Source organism: Oryctolagus cuniculus, chromosome 15, assembly GCF_051225735.1.
Source record: "Oryctolagus cuniculus isolate XC-2025 breed Fujian yellow rabbit chromosome 15, ASM5122573v1, whole genome shotgun sequence".
Lineage (NCBI taxonomy): Eukaryota > Metazoa > Chordata > Mammalia > Lagomorpha > Leporidae > Oryctolagus > Oryctolagus cuniculus.
Window position 1 is genome coordinate 65,960,043 of NC_142881.1, and position 14,859 is coordinate 65,974,901.

At 46.2% G+C, this 14,859-nt stretch overlaps 1 protein-coding gene across 1 annotated transcript in view; it reads left to right on the forward strand.

Annotated features, from left to right (window-relative positions):
* Window positions 1–404: 404 nt before the first annotated feature.
* Window positions 405–14,859, forward strand: part of VDAC2 (voltage dependent anion channel 2) — a 35,736-nt gene continuing 21,281 nt past the window's right edge. The window contains exon 1 of the transcript XR_016220912.1: window positions 405–633. The gene's annotated coding sequence lies outside the window, so the exon portion shown is untranslated. The remainder of the gene's footprint in view (window positions 634–14,859) is intronic.

Consider the following 14,859-nt stretch of genomic DNA (forward strand, 5'->3'; position numbering starts at 1 on the left):
TTCAAAAGCACACAAAATACCAAACTGGAGATGAAGGAAGGGCTACAGAAACCCAAGGTAGTTAAGGAAATGGGGTTGGGTACAGTTCCTAGGAGACCTTTGCCCCAAGCCAAGGAACATCAAAGAACCAAACAACTAGCTGCTGATGGCCACTGGTAGTTGTAATATGAATCTAGGATATAATATATCCTGTATCCAAAATTGTCTCTCCTATGGCCATGGCCCTAACTCTCTAGTTGCATTGCTGGCCTACCAGACACGAAGTGGAATCAGAGCTGGCTCTGATGGAGCTGTCAGGAACACGGTGCCTGGCAAGGGAGTGCCTCAGAGGAGGTCAGTTATCATCTCAGCTGTTAAGTTTGAGGGTGACCAGGTAAGTGATACACCACCACCATGGTCTGTTCCTAGTCTAGTCTCTAATAGCCCTGGATTGCACTATGAAGAGAATGCCTGTATCTAATGGTTTTTTGATACAGGCTAATCAGCAATCTTCATTAAGAAGAGGTCAAAGTACAGAAATTTGAGCCTGTTCCATGAAGACTGGATTTTGGAGGTTCCCCTGGAGAGAAATCTGGCAGTAATGATACAATTTGAAGGATTTAACACAACTGAAGTCTTCCATGCAGACATTTGGTAAGCACAACTGTCCAGGCGAGATTCTAAATCATCTTTAATGTTGATTCCATAGCAGTGCTTGTGATTCTTACTATCTGTTTAAAAAGTTATTAATTTTTACAATAAATAATTTGGAGTGGGTGCTGTGGAGCGGCACCCCCACATCCCATGTCAGATGCCTGTTCAAGTCCTGGCTACTCTGCTTCACATCTTCCTGCTAAGGCATCCTGGGAGGGAGCAGATGGTGGCTCAGGTGCTTGGGCCCCTGTTACCCACATGGGAGACCAAGATAGATTTTGGATTCTAGACCTTGGTGTTGCCTGGTCCCATCTGTTGTAGGCATTTGGGGAGTTAATCCACAGATAGAAGATGTCTCTGTCTCTCCCTCTCTCTGTGTCACTCTTTGCCTTTCAAGGAGATGAACATAAAGGTTTTTTTAAAGTTCACAGAAGAATATATTTAAATATAAAGAAATTAATGGACAAAGTAACAAATTATGTACCAAACACTGTTTTCCTTCAACTCCAATGCCTCAGCTTTAGTTCTTGCAGGAGGCAATCATTTGTAACTAGTTTGCTGCATCTTTTTTCCAGAAATATTTTAGTGTTTTGTGTATACATACAAATATATATATACACACACACACACACACACACACACACACTGCTATTGCATCTGAAAAAGCAGCAGATGATGGTCTGGGTGCTTGGGTCCCTGCCACCTACTTAGGAGACAGGGATGGAATTCCTGGCTTGCTGGCTTCAGGCTGGCCCAGCCGCAGCTGTGTTGCAGGCTTTTTGGGAGTGAGCTAGCAGACGGAAGAGCTTGCTCTGTCTCTCCCTCTCTGTATCATTCTGCCTTTCAAATAAATAAATAATTTTTCAAAAAAATAGAGTTTTGAGGAAGCATGAATTTGCTCTCTATTAGATGCTTTCAGGACTTGGGATATTTCTATAAATCTTAAGGTTAGAGAAACGAATCGAGGGGCCAGCGCTGTGGCACAGTAGGTTAATCCTCTGCCTGCAGCACTGGCGTCCCATATGGGTGCTGATTCTAGTCCCAGCTGCTCCTCTTCTGATCCAGCTCTCTTTTGTGGCCTGGGAAAGTAGTAGAAGATGGTCCAGATACTTGGGCCCCTGCACTTGTGTGGGAGACCCAGAAGAGGCTCTTGGCTCCTGGCTTTGGATCTGCCCAGCTCCAGCCGTTGAAGTCATTTGGGGAATGGAAGATGGAACATCTCTCTCTCTCTCTCTCTCTCTCTCTCTGCCTCTGCCTCTGCCTCTCTCTAACTCTGCCTTTCAAATAAATAAATCTTTAAAATCAAAGAAAGAAAAGAAATAGCAGTCTTTCTCCTATTAGCCAGGGTAGAGGGATGTATGGCCATTTTTATGGCTTATTTAATAATGTTTATGTGTTTATCTGTGTTCAAGTTTTTTTTGTGTTTGTTTTGTTTTGGTTTTTGTTTGTGTATTTGAGAGGTAGAGCTGCAGACAGAGAGGCAGAGACAGGTCTTCCATCCACTGGTTCACTCCCCAAATGGCCTTAGTTTCCAGAACCGGGCCAGGGAGCCAGGAGCTTCTTTTGGGTTTTCCGTGAAGGTACAGGGGCCCAAGTAGTTGGGCCATCTTCTGCTGTTTTCCAGGGCCATTAGCAGGGAGCTGGATCATAAGAGGAACAGCTGGGACATGACGGGTGCCCATATGGGATGCCAGTGCCACAAATGGAGGCTTAGCCTACTATGCCAAAGCCTCAGCCCCTGTGTTGAAGTCACAGCACCAGCCCCGTATCAAAGGCTTTATGCATTTAAATTTTGTCAAATATTCTCAGGTTGACTGAAAAGAGGTTGTGTCACTTTCCTCTTCTTGTTAATGACTTTTTTCCTGTTAGTCCACACCACTGCCAAAACCATATATTATCAAGCGTCCTTTATTTATCAGGGCAATCTGATCAGCTAAAGAATATTATCTTGTGGGGCTGGCATGGTGGCAGAGTGGGTAAAGCCACTGCCTGCAGTGCCAGCATCCCATATGGGTGCCAGTTCAAGTCCTGGCTGCTCCACTTCCGATCCAGCTCTCTGCTATGGCCTGGGAAAACAGTAGAGGATGGCCCAAGTCCTTGAGTCCCTGTACCCTCGTGGGAGACCTGGAAGAAGCTCCTGGCTCCTGGCTTCGGCTCAGCGCAGCTTCGGCCGTTGCAGCCATTTGGGGAGTGAACCAGTGGATGGAAGACCTCTCTTGCTCTCGCTCTTGCTCTCTGGCTCTCTCTCTCTCTCTAACCCTGCCTTTCAAATAAATAAATAAATGTTTAAAAAAAAATAGTATGTAGGGGCCAGTGTTGTGCTGCAGTAGGCTAAGCTGCTGGCTATGATGCTGACATCCCATATGGGTACTGGTTGGAGTCCTGGCTACTCTGCTTCAGATGCAGCTCCTTGCTAATGCATGAGGGAAAGCAGTGAAAATGGCTCAAGTGCTTGTGCCCCTGCTACCCATGTGGGAGACCTAGACGGTGTTCTAGGCTCCTGGCCGTTGCCACCATTTGGGGAGTGAACCAGCAGGTGGAAGTTTTCTGTCTTTACCTCTCTCTAACGCTGCCTTTCAAATAAATAAATAAATCTTAAAAATAAAAAAATAGTATCTTAATTCCTTTCTACAAAATAAACTGCAAATTTATTCTTAAAATAGTATTATAATAAGCAGATGGTAGAATGGTGACAACTTTATTAGTATGAAGACTTTTCTGGAGTGCTAGCGAAACTGCACACTATGTCTTATATTTTGTTAAACATCCTGGAGGGAAGTTTTAAATGTACTGTTTTCCCTTTGAAGGTTCAGTGTCTTGAATCTGTGAAATGAGTTGGCAGTATACACAGTAATAGGAAAGAAACCTACAAGTTTATTGACATGCGTAAGCTTGGAAGCCACACAAAATATGAGACTCAAAGAGGAGCAAGATGGCTGAACCTTATGTAGAACAGAGCCAAACACAGGGGTGGGAGCTCGGGCCTCTGTGGGGAAGGGAAATGGCAGGCTGGAAGGTTGAGGGGAGGAGGAGCTGCGCTGCAAGAGTCTTGTAAAGCGGATGAAGTTTCCCAGGCTACATCCACCTCTGGTGACCCCTGGATCAGGTCACTGACCCCCCCCCCCCCAGTCTCTTCCTGTAGAAAGAAGAGTCTTTACCAGGTAGAGTGGGGGATGCAGGATAGAAGAGCTTCTGCCTGCATCCACAGTTTGCTTTACTAATATAATATGGTAGATAATAATATCCCTATTGCAGAAAGACAGCTTTTCAGAGCCATTTCTGTGTCTACAGAGGTCTTTCTCTGGATAACCACCTGGGATAGACCAAAGATACATATTCAGGGGGCCAGTGTTGTGGTGTGGTAGATAAGTTGCTGCCTGTGACACTGACATCCCATATAGGTGCAGGGTGGTGTCCCAGCTTCTCCACCTCCAATCCGTTTGGGCCCCTGCCACCCTGCCACCTACATGGGAGACCAGGATGAAGCTCCTGGCTCCTGGCTTTGGCCTGGCCTAGCTCTGGACATCTGGGGATTGAGCCAGATGTAACTCTGACTTTCAAATAAATAAGCAAACATCTTGAAATATTCAGGATGGGGAATTTGATCTCTTTCAACCCACATGACTATAAGATGTTAAGTGGGAAAAAGGATTTAACAGATTAAGGCGTGTTCCTCCCATTTTATTTGCAGTATAATCTTTAACTTGACTGTTTCTTGCTTCTGGGAAGCAGTGTTTTACTGGTCATTGTTTTAGGAGGCTAAATTCTTTCTAGTCCAAGGAAGAGTCCGGCGGACTCAACTGCTTGCTCCATTTTAAAGTTCTGTCAATGGTAATGTTATTATTGGCCTGCCTACCAGATATTGTTGGCCTTGCCATCACCTTTGAGATATTCCAAGGAGCCAGATTCAGCTGTCCCTAATGGAGGGCCCATTGTAGAGGTGTAGGATCTGAGATATGGAAGATGTTTTTAACAATATTTTATAAACATTTATGGGCACCTAGTCTATCTCAGGTTCTGTTTAGGAACTGATGATAGAACTAGTTGTAAACAAAATAAAGTCACTGCGCTCAGTAATCTTAGACTTCTAGAGAGTGAACATGCATGTGAAACAGAAAACTGCATCCCTGACAGTTTTAACTCGCAACTAGTCTGAGTACAGTGATGTTCTTCTACTGAAACAACTTCATAGAATATCAGCATCAACCGAGGACTCTTCATGGTTATTTATAATGGGCCATCCTCACTTGTCACGCCTCAACATCACTAAAGGTAACCACATGCTCCTCTCTCCTGATTAACATGAGTAACTATCGCTTTGCTTATTCACAAAAACTAATATAGTGAATTGCCACAGCTTTCTGAAAAGCAAAAACAAAAACCCTGTTGAGAATAGCAGCCCTGTGGATAACTAGGGCTAGAGAGGGAGCAAGTGCACTGATATCTAGAGTTTGCCTAGGGTAAGGGGGATTGGAAATGAACTTAGAGTAGTTAGGGCTCCAGGATTGCAAGCCTAGAAGATCCGGGTAAAGACTAGATTCTGCTTCAAATGCCATGGGAAGCTATTGAGGGATTTGTATAAGGCAATGAGTCACATCCCTCTTTATAGCCAGAGTGACACTGCACTTAGACCAAGGCAAAGAAATCCTCCTCCACCCAGTTCCTGTATGAGGCCTGACCTTGGATCCTGTTATGCCTGAATTTTTCATCAAGCTCTGAGCCTGGACGAATTGAAGAAACTGAAGCTGCAGCCGAGCTAAAGAAAAAGGCAACATGGTGTTGGGAATGTTCCAACAAGGCGGTGGTTGATGTAACAGAAGCAGAGTTTTTACCTTTTCTTCACTTAAATAGAAAAGTTCTCACAGGTTGGCCTTTGCAGGTGGACACCAGCAGAGGGTGCTACAAGCTTCCAGCCTCGTCACCTAAGCACAGAATAGACTAGAAATGCCTGTCTTGAACGAAGTATGGTGTGCTCATCAGGATCACCTGATTTATTATAAAGCCCATTGCCAGACCCTGCTGCCTGAGTTAGCAGGTGAGAGGAATTTCATTTGTAACAGGTCCCCAGGTGATGCTGAGGCTTCCAGTTACGTTAGTTTGCCATCAGAAGGTGATCAGACTCACCTGAAGAGCCTTTTAACACACCTGCATCTTGAGGCCCCAACCCTTAAGGGCATTTCAGAAGGGGGTGGCAATGTGAGAATGCAGGTGTTCCCAACCAAAGAGCTCCTGCTCCCTCTTCCTTCCTCTTAGGTGGTTGTGAAATTCTAAGCTGTGAATTGTGAAGTTCTATACAGATCATTACTGCAAGCATCTTAGCTTTTTTATTCCCCTATTCCATCTTTTTAGTTTCCAGGTGTACACTTAGAGATTTTCTGGATGTTGACCTATTATCCTGTGACTTTGCCAAACTCATGTATGAGTTCTTTTAGTTCTTTTTTACAGATTCTTTAGGATTATTTACGTAGTTTAGACAATCACAGCATCTGTGAATAGGGACTGTTTTACCGTTCCGTACACTATCTTGAATTCTTGTTCCTCTGGCTTCCAGAACTAGATCTGTTGACCCCATTCTGTCATGATACTCAAGAGCGGATTGCACACCAGTTCACAAAGCAATTTGACAGTGTCCTGAATGCTAGCAAAGATCATTCAGTACACACAGGGCACAAGTGTTCAAAATGATAAGGCCTGAGAGAAGAAAGACCATGCCGTATCAATTAGTTCGTTATCAGCCAGAGGTAAAGAGCAGAGGCCCACTTCCTGCAGTGGCGCAGTCAGAGCGTAACCACAAGCACAGTCCTGCCCCCAGAGCCAGGAGTTCCCGAGTGGGTCAACAAGTTGAGCTGTGGCACCTAGGGGACTTGGTGCAGATGGAGGTAGCCCTGCCCATTCTGGAGGTCAGTGGAAATCTGTAGCTACATTCTCTCTGAAATGAGAGCAACAGGTTGGGTTCTAATTGAGGCAGTCAGCAGAAGGTAAGTTTGCCTTTTTTCCTGGCAGTAGAGGAATGGAAGTCTTTGGCGTCTGGGGTGGGTGGGAGTGAAGTGATGTGTTTGTGTCCTCTCTCCTTAAGAACTGCTGGTGCCTTCATGGACAGGCACTTGGAGCCTGGCCTCCATGGCCCTCCCTTTGCTACTTCTGGGGCCAGTTCATTCAGCTCCCATTTGCCCAGCTTCATCCTTCCTCTGCTTCTAAACTTACATTACACAGTAGCTATTGTCTTCTCCAGGAAAATACCTGCAGTGCATTTTAATTTCCCTAGCTATAGGGTGGCATGTTTTGAAGTATTCAGAGTTTGTACTACCTTTGGCCTCACCACTCCTGTAATCCCTCCTGTTAGGGAAACCAGGTGAAGTAGAAATGGCTGCAGAGCAAAGACCTGGTTCTGTCTCCTCGATGGGATGTAAAGGGGCTGTGAGTCCAGGCGAGCTCTGCATAATGTTAGGAAGGCAGCACAGAATAGTGGTTTAAGGACATGGGCCTTGAATTCAAATCTTGGGCTCTCTACTTATTAGCTGTGTGACCTTGGGAAGTTACTTAAATTCTCTCAGTTTTGAGGTGGTAATAGTATTTTTCTTCCTAAGGTTATTTTGAGGATTAATGAGTTAAAGCAGATTGAACAGCCTCTATCTGAAATTCTTGGTACCGGAAATGTGTCAAATGTCAGTGTTACTCTGATTTAGGAATATTTGCATAAACTTCACTGGTTGAGCATCCCTTATCTAAAAACCCAAAATTCAGGGTGCTCCAAACCTGAAGTTCTTTTAGTGTCATGTCCGTGCATAAAACGTTGCAGATTTTGGAGCACTTGAGAATTTCAGATTTTGGGTTACAGATGCTCAACCTATACATATCCAGGATATGAAACAGTGCCTGGCACATTCTATTAGACATTAGTGCCACATTATAAGGATCCACTGATTTCATATTGGAAAAGTACTTTGAAACTGGAAAGGGATAGCCATCTTGTGACTTAATTAATTAGTTTATTATTACCAAAGGTATTAATAGTGGCATTAGTCAAACCCAGCCTTCACCCAGTAGGGTGAAGTCACCTGCTTTGAATGTTTGCCCCTAAGCTGGCATGGCAGAGCCTGGGCCCCAGTTTTTTATACACAGCTTTAGATGATGGTGTATTAACTGAAGACACCCTTGACTGGAAATTACTTAACCACTTCTGGGGAAGAAGGTGAGCAGGCCACAGGGAAAAGGACAACGCCTTAGCATGGGCGGAGACCTGGGGGGGGGAGGGGCCTGGCTCTTTCGCCAGTGCTCTGGGGGACTGGAGGATGGTGCTTCCAGGCCCTGGTTTCCTGTCTCTCAAAGAGGAAAAAGAGTCCCTGTTCTCACCTCACAAGGTGTTTAAAAGAAGACAGTGAGTTCATAGAGCCCAGATATTAAAAAGGAAAGGTATCAAGGCCGGCGCCGCGGCTCACTAGGCTAATCCTCCGCCTTGTGGCGCCGGTACACCAGGTTCTAGTCCCGGTTGGGGCGCCGGATTCTGTCCCAGTTGCCCCTCTTCCAGGCCAGCTCTCTGCTGTGGCCAGGGAGTGCAGTGGAGGATGGCCCAGGTGCTTAGGCCCTGCACCCCATGGGAGACCAGGAAAAGCACCTGGCTCCTGGCTCCTGCCATCGGATCAGCGCGGTGTGCCGGCCATTGGAGGGTGAACCAACGGCAAAGGAAGACCTTTCTCTCTCTCTCTCTCTCACTGTCCACTCTGCCTGTCAGAAAAAAAAAAAAAAAAGTTCATGAAACATTAAATTTAAAAAAAAAAAAAGGAAAGGTATCATTGGGGTACAGGGTTCTTCACTTGGGGAACTGCCACAGCTGAACCTTGCCTCACTGCAAGTGGGTTCTGTCGGGAAGGAAGGATGTGTGGGAAAGCCATCGGCTCCCTTCTGATTCCAGGTGCTCTTGCTGGCCCTGGCCCTGGCGTCTGCCCTGTGTGGTCTTTCTGCTTCATTGTTCTCTAGACTGCACTCCTTGAAAGCTTAGGTTGACTGAGGCTGCAGAAGCTTTGTTGGCCTCCCTGCCCCTGATTTTTCCCATTGCGCTGTGCTCTGCATGGTCGGGATCCCCAGGGAAGATGTTTCCACTTGCCAGCACATGTGCATTCACCCCACGTGATAGAGGTGTTTTGGCAGCAGGCGCTAAGTCCTCTGTGGTAGATGGCATGCTCTTTTATGGTGTGACTTCATCATTCTGTCTCTCAAGAGATGTGGTCCAGTCCTCTAACCCTTGTAGAGGCTGTCCTTGTGGCTTGCTTTGACTAATAAAATTGGGTGGAAGTGATGTCACTCACAACATCAAGAGGCTTTCCAACTTTCACGTTCACTGTTGTGGAGTCTAGAATGAAGCATCTAAGGAGAAAAAGGCCCAGCTGAGCCCAGTCCTGAGGCAGGTGCGGGAGAATCCCGCAGAGACCAGAAGCACCCTGTCAGTGCTGAGCCTCCTGAACGTCACAGGTGTATAAAGCCATGAAGTTTTGGTTTGGTTTGCTAGGTGGCACTAGATAACAGATGTGCCTGACATCTTATTTCTAAAGCCCCTTCTCCTTGGCCTCCTGTATTCTGGGAGGGCTGGCTCTGCTTCCTTGTGAGGTCAGAATGTGTTTGTGCAGCCGCCTTGGCCGGTATCCAGTTCCACAGCGTCCTCAAGCCTGCTGCTGTTATTTTCACCCATACGATTTACTTGGTCTTCCCGTTTGAAGCAAAAGATAAAGCATTTACAAATACTACCATCTAAGCACCTGTTTCAAATTAAAATCAGCCTTTAGCTTGAATACTAATTTCTTTGTAATTAGACAAATCATACAGGTTGCTTCTTTATTCCTGGAGAAACTGGAAGGGTAACTGCCCTCTAGGGGCTCCTCTGTGTTGAATCAGATCCTGAGTTCAGACTTTCTTCCTTTCAAGATGAATCCAAAAACAAGGAATATAAAAGCAAGGTCCTGTGATAAGGAACCTTTGCTTTACTGTAAATGACCACTGCCCTGTGTGAGGTAGGCAGGAAGATGTTCCTTTCCTGTATCCCATAACTTTGTTCTTTTGGATAAGATGAAAGAACTACTTGAACGGTCCAGCAGATGCCTGTGCCCTCCACCCTGGCCCCTTAGATGTCAGTGACCCCGGCCCAGAGGCACCATCTTCAGTCCTTCTTTGTGAAGTCTTTTGTCACCAGGCTGTTCTCGGCTCCGAGGGTGTGTGATTTTAAATGCAATCTCACTGGTGACTCACTGGTGCATTCTCACTTGAATTTTCCTGGAATTAAGTGAACTAACACGTATGCTTTTTAAATTTTTCGGTTAAGAAATCACAAATGTAGCAGCTGGTTTTGTGGCATAGTAGGTTAAGCTGCCCCCCTGAGATGCCAGCATCCCATAGTGGAGCACTGGTTCAGTTTCTGATCCATCTTCCTGCTAATGTGCTTGGGAAGACAGTGAAAGGTGACCCAAGTGCTTAGGCCCCTACCACCCATGTGGGAGACCAAGATGGAGTTCCTGGCTCTTGGCTTCTGCCTGGTCCAGATTCAGCTGTCAAGGCCACTTGTTAACCAGTGAATGGAAGATCGATTCTCTCTCTCTGTTTCTGCCTTTCAAATGAATAAATATTTTTACAAATCACAAATGTAGACTCTGCCTGTGACCAAGAAGCATAAGAAGGATCAGATTTATTCTTCCACCTAATGATGCCCCCTAGTTTGTCGCCGTGACCCTAAATATGATACTCCAGATGTTGATGGGCCTGGTATTCAGAGCAGCCAGCTCTTCTCCCCCTTCTTCTGGGCTGAGTCATAGTTGGCCACACATGTCAGTTGTTTCATGCTTGCAGTTTCATGGGGGAAGTAGGAAACTGAGCAGGCACTGTGTTTAATAGGTCCCAATCTGGCCCTAGCTGACCTTTCCAGCATGGTCTTGTTTGACAGCCCCTCCTCCTAGGACCTGCTTTCCTGACCTCCCATCCATTGTAATGTCTTCTTCTTGTATTACTTGCAGTTGCTGAACATGCCATGCAGGCTGAGTGTCTTTCCTTCCCCTCCTTGTCTGCCTTGCACATCTTCCATTTTAAAAAAAGATTTATCTATCTATTTGAAAGGCAGAGTTACAGAGAGGCAGAGGCAGAGAAAGAGGTCTTCCATCTACTGGTTTACTCCCCAAATGGCCACAGTGGGTGGCTGGAGCTGGGCTGATCCAAAGCCAGGAGCCTGGAGCTTTTTCCAGGTCTCCCACATGGCTACAGGGGCCCAGGGACTTGTGCCATCTTCCACTGCTTTCCCAGGCACATTAGCAGGGAGCTGGATTGGAAGTGGAGCAGCCAGGACTCGATCTAGCCCTCATGTGGGATGCCAGCACTGCAGGCAGTGGCTTTACTGGCTAGGCCATAGTGTTGGCCCCACATCTTCCATTTTTAAGATTCCATATAATTCTGAGGCCTTTGTTATGCTTCCAAGGTGAATTGACTCTTTTGTAATCCCACTTTGCAGTGTTTCTACAGGTATACTTGAACCGATAGCACTTTATAATACTTGTTTATGTCTCTCTCTTTTTTTTAAAGATTTATTTATTTTACTTGAAAGTCAGAGTTAGAGAGAGGAGAGGCAGAGAGAGAATGGGCTCTTCCATCTGATGGTTCACTCCCCAGTTGGCCGAAATGGCCGGAACTGCACTGATCTGAAGCCAGGAGCTGGGAGCTTCTTCCGGGTCTCTGCACATGGGTGCAGGGGCCCAAGGACTTGGGCCATCTTCTTCTGCTATCCCAGGCCATAGCAGAGAGCTGGATGGAAAGTGGAGCAGCCAAGACTCAAACCGGCGTCCATACGGGATGCCGGTGCTTCAGGCCAGGGCGTTAACCCGCTACACCACAGTGCCGGCCCACTATGTCTCTCTTCCATTATGTTTATGTCTGTCTTCCACTCAGGACTGTGAGATTCTTGATTAATTAGTCCTTAGCACAGTGTCTGACACATTCCATTTGCTTAATAAACATGTGTGAGAGGCAGACATTAGGCCTAGCGGCTAAAGTGCAGGTTAGGATGCCTGCATCCCATATCAGAGTGCCTGGGTTTGATACCCAGCTGTCTCCTTGTACTAGCTTCCTGCTGGTGTGGGTCCTGGGAGGTTAGTTGGTTCCTATCCTTCACATAGTAGAGCTGGCTTCCTGATTCCACCTGGCTCTGTCCCAGCTGTGGTGGACATTTGGGGGTGAGTTAGTAGATGGAAGTCCTTGCTCTTCCCCTCCCCCCCATATCTTTCTGCCTTTCAAATAAGTCAATTTTTTTAAGTGTGTAGAAGGGAGGAAGAGAGGAATGAATGGGTCAAAAAACTGGAAAGAATAGGGGGAGCCCCCAAATCCCTGGCTGGCAGAATAAACCATGTAAAAGCTGAGTGTTCCTTTTGAGTGATGCGCACATGATTCTTGATTTCAAGCTGAGACACAAGTCATTAATTGGGACTTCAGTAAATGTAGAGAGAATGGGAATTAGCATAATTTATTTTAGACCATTTATAGACAGGGTTTATTAATTAAAATACTGTGATAAGTATTTTATCTCCTCCTCCTCAGCCAGCCAAGCCCCTATACACTCAATCTACCCAAGGAGCTGTGGGAATTTTGTGTTCTCTGAAACTCCAAAACAAAGGGTGTTGCAGGGAAGGGGAGAGTCAGGGCAAACACATGGACTGGACTTAGCTCCCCAGGCGCCACAGTCAGATGCCGGACACGGATTTAGATGTAAAAATATATATATACACACACCCACCCATCATGGCCATCTTTGTTGTAGCCATTTCTGTGTTTACAAATGCATTGTCTCTGAGAAGGCACTGGGCAAGAAAGCCCAGGTTCTGAATATGCTAATTGTGCCCATGAAGGGACACATTGTGTCTCACCAGCTTTTGCAATTTCCTTCCTTTTCTTGCATCCCATTTTTCCTTTGTTGCAGTGAGCCGGGTATGTGGCTTTCACTGCTAAGAAAGCCCTTCCAGGTTGTGTTTACAGAAAGGGTTTAAAGGAAGCCACCTTTGCAAAGGGGTCTGGAGCACACCTGTGGTCTTCCCTGCTGTTAGGCAGTTATTTCTGAAATCATGTTTGCTTTTACATATTTACATATATTTAATTTGTGCATATTTTATACTTTATTATCAATTTTGTGTATAATTATCTTTTGTATCCATGGAGATGCTCAAGTCCCTCATTTAAATGGTGTAGTATTTACATATAACCTGTGCACATCCTCTTGCACACTTTACATCATCTCTTGATTACTTGTAATTCCATGTTCAGTATGGATGCAACCTTTTTTCCCTCACACATTTTGCACGTGTGGCTAATTGAACCCACAGGCTCTGTGGAGGGCTGACTGCTTACATTTCCCCCTACCACTGGCTGACTCCACCTGTCTCTGCAGACTGGCTCCTGTGCTTTTCCCCGAGGCGCCCCTTTTCCTCTACAAATGGCCATTTCTCCCCATGAGGTTTAAAAGCTGTTTGTCTCACTATGAATAAGGCCTGTATCTCAGGCTCTTCAGAGGAGTTTGAAGAATATGAAGGACAAACTGACCACCCTCGAGAGTTTGTACTCTAATGGAGCAAAGGACAGAAACCACAGATGACTGTGAACAGTCATATTCACTCTGCTAATTGAGAACCTGCTCTGTGCAGCTCAGAGCTTTAATATGTCATTTAATCCTTGTGGGCCTTGCAAGACAGTGTTATCCCTCATTCTATAGCTTGTTGAGGTACAGCTAGTGGGTGACAGAGTTGGGATTTGAACCTTACCGTTGTGTTCCAGAGTCTGTGAACCTTACTACTGCACTGGGAGAGCTCTTGGTGCAGATCATAAAAGGCAGATGCCGGGCTGGTGCTGTGGTGTGGTAGGTTAATCCTCCGCCTGCGGCGCCGGCATCCCGTGTGAGCACCGGTTCTAGTCCTGGCTGCTCCTCTTCCAGTCCAGCTCCTTGCTGTGGCCTGGGAACGCAGTGGAGGATGGCCCAAGTCCTTGGGCCCCTGCACCTGCGTGGAGGACTGGGAAGAAGCACCTGGCTCCTGGCTTCAGATCGGCGCATCTCCAAACGTTGCTGCCATTGGGAAGTGAACCAGTGGACAGAAAACCTTTCTCTTTGTTTCTCCTTCTCACTGTCTGTAACTCTACCTCTCAAATAGATAAATAAAATCTTAAAAAAAAAGGCAGATGCCATAGAAGTGTTGGGCGGCTCTCGGAGGAGCTGGATGTGTAGAGACTTTTTTTTTTTTTTTTTAAGATTTATTTAATTATTTGAAAGGCAGAGTTACAGAGAGATCTTCCATCCACTGGTCCATTCCCCAAATGGCCGCAGTGGCTGAGGCTGGGCCAGGCCAAAGCCAGAATCCAGGAGATTCTTCTAGGTCTCCTGCATGAGTGCAGTGGCCATCTTTCACTGCTTTCCCATGTGCATTAGCAGAGAGCTGGATCAGAAGTGGAGCAACCGGGGTTCGAACTGGTGCCCATACTGGATGTGGGTGCTGCAGACAAGTGGCTTTACTCATGATGCCACAGCACCAGTCCTGGATGTGTAAAGACTTTATAAACACATCTGAGATAGCTATGTGTGCTAGTACAGGTCCTCTGAGCAGCAGATACCAAGATGGAATTATATGTGCAAGGTATTTGTTGAGGGATGTCCCTATGACAAAGGGGGAAAAATAGGAGAAGTTTTTGTTACAGGAAAGAAAGATGTGATAGGAAGAGTCTGAGGTGGCAATGCAGGTGTGAGAAAAGTTGGCCAGGAGAAAGGGGCATCCTCAAGCCACAGCTGCTTGTTACAGAAGTCCCACAGTTTGGAGGGATGGGCCTACATGGTCATTCCTGCCAGTCTTGTCATCGACTGGGAGCAGCCATGTGGCTTCAGTGGGTCCAGAGGAGCAGCAGCGGAGCACTCACCACTCCCCACCACAGCAGACCTGAATGAACCCAAACGGCCTGGGAGGTTAATTTCAGAGCTGCCAGACTCATAGAATGGCAGATGTCCTAAATAGCACTCTGGCCTCAGAATCAGCCCTAAAGGCACTCGGATCTGGCTGAAAAGCCCATGAGAGTATTTCAGGCATGGAAAGCCAAGACACTCTGGCAAAAAGATCTCTGTGAGTGAGATCCCAGTGGAAAGAACAGGTCTTCAAAGAGGGAGGTGCCTTTCTCTGAAGGGAGGAGAGAACCTCTACTTTGACTATGACCGTGTCTAAACAAGAT